At 42.5% G+C, this 9,380-nt stretch overlaps 1 pseudogene; it reads right to left on the bottom strand.

Moving 5' to 3' along the window:
• Positions 1–2,091: 2,091 nt before the first annotated feature.
• Positions 2,092–6,695, bottom strand: LOC147292309 (uncharacterized; annotated as a pseudogene).
• Between the last annotated feature and the right edge of the window lie 2,685 nt (positions 6,696–9,380).

Here is a 9,380-nt window from a genome sequence, read left to right as displayed (position 1 = left end):
CGGGGTTTTTTATAATCTGTCACCGGGCTTTTAGAATCTCAATGCCCTCTCCACATCCTTTTAGAAGCCGAAGCCCTCTTGTCTCAAAGCAAACAATTTGTGATGATTCAACACTGGACTGTGTATTGATGAAATCTAAGTCACCCATTTGAGGTAGATCTCATTAGCAAGATAGTATGAGATTTTGTATTCCACATCATTGACAGTGTATTTTACCTTGTGGGGCCTTCTAGATATCTCTTCATCAAATATGTGAGCAGTCTAGCACGGTAATGTCATTCATAGCACCTCTAAATATGAAATTTACATGTCATATCCACGTGTCAAATGGACAACTGCTTTCAGAATAACGGTTGAGATATGGTAATGGCCACGATAGTGAGCTTCCTTATAGCCATTGGGCAATTTTGCCACACCTAATGCATGCAATCTAAGCTACCGATTATACTTGGAAATCCTCTCTGACGGTCCTTCCACATAAGTCGTCTCATATCCTCCAAATAAGGTTTGCAAAGATACTCCTCCCCATAGACGTCTAAGATTGCTCGGACGAACTTATATAATACATCTTTGACGGTGCTCTGGCTTATCGTCAGTAACTCTGAAACTGCGTCGAATGGACAGCCATACACCATCACTCTCAAAGTCGCAGTCGATCACCTTTTGATGGGGTGTGCAATCATATCTACTAGTTGCATCGAGTCTAGATTGGAACCAATTATCATGGAGGCAAACATCATGGATAATCTTATTGAACAAGGGTTGATGCATACGGTATCGTCTACGGAAAGTCACAGTGTCCTCTATCAGTGCATGGATAAAGTAGTTCCCCATCAACCGTTCGTGAGCGCCTTCCCTATCTCGGTGTGTGTAACTGCAATTGGAAGACGTACCACTGTGCCATGGATGTGGGGTGACGACTGAGGTACAATTAATTGACATAATTAAACAGCCCACAATCTCTCTGCCTTCATCTTCATTCCTCTTGTAACTTCCATCGGAATCAAAAGACTCGTGATTGCTTGAAGACGAGGACAAATAATAGTACAAAAAAATCGAAGTGTTTATCGAATGAGAAATTATCCTGAGTAGATAAAAACTATGTTAAATTTAATGGACGAAGGTATCACCATTTGTAGAGAAGTCTACATACTTGTAGATAACAATTGAACGGTCCACAATGGTTTGAGACCCATTGGGCAATGTTATAATAAATTCATGCAATAACATTGATAAGACTGCTCAATTCATGCTTAGGGTTTCAGTTTTCAAGTGCAATGTCAGGGAGTAGTCGTAGCATGCATTACTAGTCATATCAGCTGAGTATTCTTTAAATAAAAAACATAATTCTAAAGCAATAATGCATTCAATTAAACATAATCTAAATTACAACATAATTGAAACTACAACATAATTCAAAATACAACATAATTCAAATTAGAACCTAAACCCTAAACAACAACATAATTCAAAATACAATATAATTGATAGTCCAACTCTAAATGTTTGGAGGGTACCCTGAATATGACTAGTTGAGGTCAAAGATATCCGGGTAGTATCTAGATGATGTGTACTCTGAGATTGAGGTAGCACGTTGTCACGGGATGACTATTTCAGAGTCCTCTACCCGTGCGGCCTTAGACTTGGCCGCCTCCTCGAATAAGCTAAGTCAGCCAATCACCTGCCAAGGTAGATCAAATAGCACAAATATGCAAGAATAAGAGATGAACACTCAAGAACACTCAGGAATACTCAATAACACAAGAGAAAGATATAAAAAAAATATGTTTGTATTTCCAAGATGGTTTGGCCAAATGAGGCCTCCCCCTTTATATACAATTCCTTACTTTTACCTACCCCTATTGGACGATTAAAATCGGATTGATCTAACGGTTCAGAGTACAATAAAGAAAAATATCCTACCTACCCCCATACAACGAATCTGGATATACACAAATCCTACCTACCCCCATACAATGAATCTGGACATTCATACGTCTAGAAGGTTCTAGAATTAAACAAGTACAATGGGTTGGGCCCTACGCAAGTGGGCCTCAGACTTGAGATAGCGGGCCATGACATCTCCCCCACCTAATCAAGCGACGCCCTCGTCGCTTCTTCGTCCTCGAATATGGCGATGTAGTCCTTGAACTGCCACAAGGACTCTTCACTCTCCCAACTGGCTTCGGACACAGGCAACCCCTTCCGTTTGACAAAGTACTATGTGTATCGCGGGATACCACTACGCCGGACCTCCCGCTTAGCCTAGATACACTCCACTTGTTTGTCAAAGGAAGTAACTACGTTGGGTGGTGTACGCTTCGATTCCCCTCTACTAGGTTCTTCAACATCTGCATAAAATGGTTTCAATGTGCTCACATGAAAAACAGGATGGATCTTCATCTTGGGAGGGAGTTCCACATGGTATGAAGCTTTACCCACTCTCTTGAGAATTGGAAAAGGCCCTTCGTATCTCCGCAATAGCCCTTTGTGTAATGCTCTTGTGGACTTGTGCTAGCTAGGATTGATCTTTACAAAGACCTTGTCTCCCACTTGGAACTCCACATGGCGCCACTTCTTATCTGCCCATTTCTTCATTTTCTTAGATGCCTTCACCAAGTATGCACGTGCTAAATCGTTTTGTATTCGCCACTCCTTAACAGTCTTGAATGCGCTCGAACTACTCCCTGTATAGTCAGTTGCAAGTATGCTTGGGGTTAATGGTTGTTGCCCAGTGGCAAACTGAAATGGGCTTGCTCCCGTGGACTCAGATTGTTGCAGATTATATGAGAATTGGGCGATGTCAAGCAGTTTGGCCCAATCCTTTTGATTGGCGCACACATAATGCCTTAAGTACAACTCCAACAGTGCATTCATCCTTTATGTCTGCCCATCTGTCTGTGGATGAAAACTAGTGGAGAAGTTCAACTCTAAGCCCAAAAGTTTAAAGAGCTCCATCCAAAATTTCCCTGTGAATCGTGGGTCCCGATCACTGATGATGCTCTTTGGAACTCCCCAATACTTCACCACATGCTTAAGAAACAAGCATGCCGCCTCATCTGCTTTACAATCTGGTGATGCGGGAATAAAAGTGGCATATTTAGTGAACCAGTCGACCACCACCAGGATAGAACCACACCCATCTGACTTCGGTAGGCATGTAATAAAATCCATAGATATGCTTTCCCAAGGTCGAGAGGGGACTGGGAGTGGCTCTAATAACCCCTAGGTTGCTTTTGCTCCACCTTATCCTATTGGCAAATAAGACATGTCCGTACATATTCGTCTACATCATCCCTCATTTATGGCCAATAGTAGGTATCACCCAACAATGCCAACGTTCTATGGGTGCCTGGATGTCCTGCCCATTTGGAGTCATGACACTCCTTCAACAACTCACGTCTTAGTCCGTCCCATTTTGGGATATAAAGTCGGCTTCCTGTGGTATACAACAAGTCCTCTTGAAGCCAAAATCGTCTTGTCTTCCCATCTTTGACAAGGGCCACCAAACTCTTGGTCTGAGGATCATGCAGTAATCCCTCATTCACTTGTTCTAGAAGGGAACTTTGGGGTACGGCTAACGAAGCAAACTCAGCTTTCCTGCTTAGTGCGTCTGCCACAAGGTTGGAACTCCCCTGCTTGTATTCCAACATGTAGTTAAACTCTGCAAGAAAGTCTTGCCACCTTGCCTGCTTAGGTGAAAGCTTCTTCTGTAATAGGAAGTAGCTAGTGGCTATATTATCTGTCTTTACCACAAAATGAGAACCAAGCAAGTAGTGCCTCTATACTCGTAAGCAATGGACCACTGTTGTCATCTCCTTATCTTGAACAGTGTATCTCCTTTCAGCATCGTTAAGCTTGCGGCTCTCAAAGGCTATCGGATGCCCATCCTACATAAGTACACCACCAATAGCAAAGTCGGAAGCATCAGTGTGTACCTCAAAAGACTTTTGTGGGATCGGGGAGCTTCAGAACCGGTTCTTCCATAATGGCTTTCTTTAGTTCCTCAAAAGCATGCTGGCACTCCCGGGTCCACGACCATGCCTTGTTTTTCTTCAACAAGTCCGTCAAGGGTGATGCTCTCGCTGAGTAACCTTTAATAAAGCGTCGGTAGTAGTTGACCAACCCAAGGAATGACCGGAGGGTTGTAACTTTGTTTGGTGGCTCCCACTCTTGTATAGCCTTCACCTTACCTACATCCATCATTAGTTCACCCCCTTTGATTCTATGCCCCAAGAAATCCACTTCCTCTAGAGCAAATGAGCACTTTTCCTTCTTCACATAAAGTTCATTCTCTCGAAGGACTTGGAACACAATCCGCAGATGTTCCATGTGTTCTTCTAGGGAGTTACTATACACCACAATATCGTCAATGTAAACCACAACAAATTTATCCAAATATGGATGTAATACCTTGTTCATTAATGTGCAGAAAGTGGCAGGAGCGTTGGTGACTCCGAATGGCATGACTAGAAATTCAAAAGACCCATACCGTGTCACACAGGTGGTCTTGGGCTCGTCACCAGGAGCGATCCTCACTTGGTAATACCCCGAGCGAAGGTCCAGTTTGGTGAAGTATTTTTCTCCTCCTAGTTGGTCAAACAAGTTTGCAATCAAAGGAATGAGATACTTGTTTTTTATTGTCACTTTGTTCAATGCCCGATAGTCAATGCACATCCGCAGAGAGCCATCATTCTTTTTCTGGAACAGGACTGGGGCGCCGTAAGGAGCTTTTGGATGGTTGAATGTACCCAGCATCTAGTAGTTGCTTCAACTGCTTCTTCAATTCCTCCAATTTTGGAGGAGCCATGCGGTAGGGTGCTCTAGCAGGTAGTTTGGCACCAGGCTCCAACTCAATCGCATGGTCCACCTCTCTCCTAGGTGGTAGCTTGATCGGTAGGTCTTTGGGCATCACATCTGCATGCTTGCTCAATACTTCCTCCACTCCACGAGGCAGGGTTCGTGGAATATCTCCATCACTATCTTCTTTCAAGGTTGCTAGGAAAGTCGTCTCACCCTTCTTCCATGACCTTGTTAATTGCATTGCTGACAAGAATTTTGTCTCGAGCCTGGTATGCCTCTCTACTGGCACGAAGCAAGGTAGCGTCCCATCCTACGCTATACATATGGAATTGTAGTGCGGAATGGGAAAAGCCTTTACCTTGTCCATAAACTCCATCCTGAGCACGATGCCATGGTCATCCATGGGGAACACAGAGAAATCCATCGATCCACTCCATGCGCCAATTTGTAGCTTCACACCACGAGCTACCCCCACAATTGGCTTTGCAACAGTGTCCATTGCCTTGACACTTCCGCCTACTTTGGAAACCTGAAGTCCAAGTTTCTTTTCTTCCGCCACAGCCATGAAGTTGTGAGATGCTCCCGTATCCACCAGTGCACAGGTCGCCTTGCCTTCCACCATGGCATCAACATACATCACATCCCTGACTTGGGTTATAGACTGAGCAAGTTGGGCTTGCACAGCTGCAAATTGTTGAAGAGCACCCATTTGTCCTTCTTTCTCTTCCTCGGATTCTTCCCCACGAATCATAGCATTCAAAGCCTTCTTCTTTGGGTAGTCACGCATTATATGAGGTCCATCACAAAAATAGCATGCTACTGGGCCAGATCTCTCTTTCTTCTTCGGATCACCTTTGTTCCACCAAGTGGACCTGTTGGGCTCGGATTTGCTCTTGTCATCAGACTTTTCTTTGGGCTTGTTGTCTACCCCACCTTTGCCACTACTATTACCTTTTCGCCATTTGGACTTGGTTTCACCCTTATCAGCTCTCTTATACTCTATGAGGGACTCAGCTGTAGTGATAGCTGTTGACAGGGTTTGGACATTCCTCCGTTGTAATTCCGTTTAAGCCCAAAATTGAAGCCCATCTATAAAATACACAAGTTTGTCTTCCTCATTCATAGTGGAGATTTTGAAAAGCGGATTGGTGAACTCAGCCACATAGTCCTTGATAGATCCAGTCTGCTTCAGCCACCTGAGCTTCTATTTTGCTTGAAACCTAGCATTCTCAGGGTAGAAATGTAGCTTGATGTCAACCTTAAACTCAGTCCATGTAGTGAGAGTAAATATACCTTGCTCTATTTCCATACTCCTTCTACGCCACCACATGAGTGCATTGTCGGTGAGGAACAAGGTTGCCGTTGAGATCTTTGATTCATCCTCATCCATCCTCAAATACTTGAAGTACCTCTCCATGTTTCATAATTAAGAAGGTATCTAGCTCTTTAGCTTCCCTCTTCCCATTGAAGAATGTGGGCTTGAAAACATCCATTTTCAGCTCTCTAGGCCCATGTGAACTGTTGAGCACTGCCTTCTTGCATAAGGCCCAATCTCCCTTCATGTCGTCCATCTCCTCATGGACTGTGGTGAGCTCAGCAAGGTACTGGTCAAGCTGCTCCTTGACTTCCAGCCAGATTGTGTCTGCGAGAGAGGTGAACGCTCCTTGGAATTCTCCCTTAAGATCTTCCGTCATTGCCTTAAGGGTCTCCATCTCAGGAACATCTTCCTCAAGCCGAATCTCAAAATCGGCCATGGCCTTCTCCATCCTTGAAAGTCGTCCCTCCATCGCACCGACCACATCCTTTGACTTGCCTCTCTTGGACTTTTCACCACCCCGCTCCATAGTGATGTTTGTCGTGTCCACCACGCTGGTCACCAACTGATCCGCCATCTCAATCTGCTCTGATACCAACTGTCACGGGATGACTATTTCAGAGTCCTCTACCCGTGTGGCCTTAGACTTGGTCGCCTCCTCGAACAAGCTAAGTTAGCCAATCACCTGCCAAAGTAGATCAAACAGTACAAATATGCAAGAACAAGAGATGAACACTCAAGAACACTTAAGAACACTCAGGAACACTCAAGAACACAAGAGAGAGATATGGGAAGAATATGTTTGTATTTTCAAGATGGTTTGGCCAAATGAGGCCCCCCCCTTTATATACAATTTCTTACTTCTACCTACCCCTATTGGACGGTTAAGATCGGATTGATCTAACGGTCCAGAGTACAATAAGGAAAAATATCCTACCTACCCCCATACAATGAATCTGGATATACACAAATCCTACCTACCCCCATACAACGAATCTAGACATTCACACGTTTAGAAGGTTCTAGAATTAAACAAGTACAATGGGTTGGGCCCTACGAAAGTGGGCCTCAGACTTGAGATAGCGGGCCGTGACAACGTGCACGCCTATTTGCCATTACTTCAGCTTGTTTCTCCTCCCAATATTATTTTTAAAAGTCATTTATGTTGGAAGTGTTTATGGCCATAATCTACATTTCCTCTCCAATGGACTGCTTCTCAAGCCTCACCTTTTCTCTTGCTTCCTTCGCCCTCTTTCTCGCCTCTTCTATTTCTTGTCTAGCCGCTTCTATTTCTTGCATAGCAGTTTCTCTATCAAGTCTCATTTGCTCAGATACCCTTGACCTTTCATATATTGTACTCATACGTGTAATTCATCCACCATTGCAAGTTGGTGGGGTTCAATTGCCCTGGCCCGCTTTGCTGTATTTCTTCATGGTGGCCTTGGTCCTAATGGTCCTATTGGTTGAAATGACGGTGGGTCATCATCTATATCAAGTCCTACCTCAGTGTGGAGGTCATCTGTATCATCTGGTGTATTGTCGGTGGGTGGTTTTGGATCACTCGCCCGCACCATGCTATTTGCGAACACATATTTGACGCTTTCACGCAACTCGCCCCAAACATGCATGATTCATGCCAAACTTTTTTTCGTGGTTGTTGTTTTCAAATATCTCATGTGCTTCCCCAAACTACAAAAATTAAAACCCATGAATAAATCATCAATTAACAATGGTACAAACATTCAAACAAAAAATAAATAAATGCTACAAACATATGTCATACAATTGAATATATACATTGATAAAATAAAACTTTCCACCATTTGCTCATTCGCACCGCTTTGATGCTTTCTTTCGACCTCCATCAACGCCGCATAAAATTTGTTGCAAGCGCTCGCAATGTTCATCCACTGCGACTTAAGTCCGCCAACCTTCCGTATAGTTGGTGTGCCCAAATTCCGCTGCAATTGAATATATACATTGATAAAATAAAACTTTCCACCATTTGCTCATTCACACCGCTTTGACGCTTTCTTTCGGCCTCCATCAACGCTGCATAAAATTTGTTACAAGCGTTCGCAATGTCCGTCTACTGCGACTTAACTCCGCCAACCTTCCATATAGTTGGTGTGTCCAAATTACGCTGAAAAACTACAAAGACTCCCTCCCAAAAAATTGATTTTTTTTTTAATCGCACCAAGAATTGCATTTGGAGACTTCTCTAGCCAAGCTTTCACTAGAGCATGATCTTCATTTGCGGACCAATCAAGACCTCTAACCATATTGAATTCACTAAATTTAATGAAATTTTTGTATAAAAGAGAGAAGGATGTAGAGAAAAAAACTAAGAAAAATTAGGTATATATAGAAATTTTTGTTTACTAGCCGTTATAAAATTATGGGAAATTTTAAAAAATTTATGCAATTTTTTATGATATTTCTTTGCTGCTTTTTATTAATTTTGTATGATATAATTGTGAGCAATCTGGGCCGTTGATTAGCAACGGCCCAATCATCTGAGCTTCTCTTTTGATTCAAAAATGTGACCGTTGGACACATTAAATCCTAGCATTCCATCTCAATGGCTACAAAACGTGGATCGTCCGATCATGCAATGCTTGTCGTATGTGCGCATGTCAGTGAGTGGACTCCATAGACAAAGCATGGTCGGCCACATGCAACAGTCCTTTTCTGCTCTACAAAAAGCAAACGTGAGCCTTACTATTGATTATGGGTTTGGGTTTCTTGGGCACCCATATTTGGGGGTCTCTTTTTGGGTTTGGGTTTAATTGGGTTACCTTTTCTGGCCCGTTGGTGTTGGAAAAACCTATAATGTACCCAATATGGCTTTTGGCTTGGGTTTCCGGCACCTGTTGTAGATGGCCTTCGATAAGGTACGTACTTACATTAGCAACGTATGAAGCAATGAACCGGTGGCAATGGCTGTAATTTATGATATTTCTTATGTCTAATTTTAGAATGTATATAATTTGATTTAATTCATTTTGGTCAATGGTTACTATTAGTTGGAATAGTTCATTGACTAATGTGTAATTTTGAAATTTTTTATTGATTTATTTGTAATTGGCCCTTATAAATAGCAAATAATTAATGAAAATAGAAAAATATTTAACTTTAAATATTTGCAAAACAGAAAATACATATCTTAAAAATCAAAGAAAAGCTTTAACAAAGTATTTACTTGCTTTCACTTTCTTTTTCTTTTTTTTATTGATTAAAACTCAAAGCAATACACACAATG

Source organism: Dryas octopetala, chromosome 2 (genome assembly GCF_963921425.1).
Source record: "Dryas octopetala chromosome 2, drDryOcto1.1, whole genome shotgun sequence".
Taxonomy (NCBI): domain Eukaryota; kingdom Viridiplantae; phylum Streptophyta; class Magnoliopsida; order Rosales; family Rosaceae; genus Dryas; species Dryas octopetala.
Note: the sequence above shows the minus strand (reverse complement) of the source record. Positions and strands in the feature narration are given on the sequence as shown.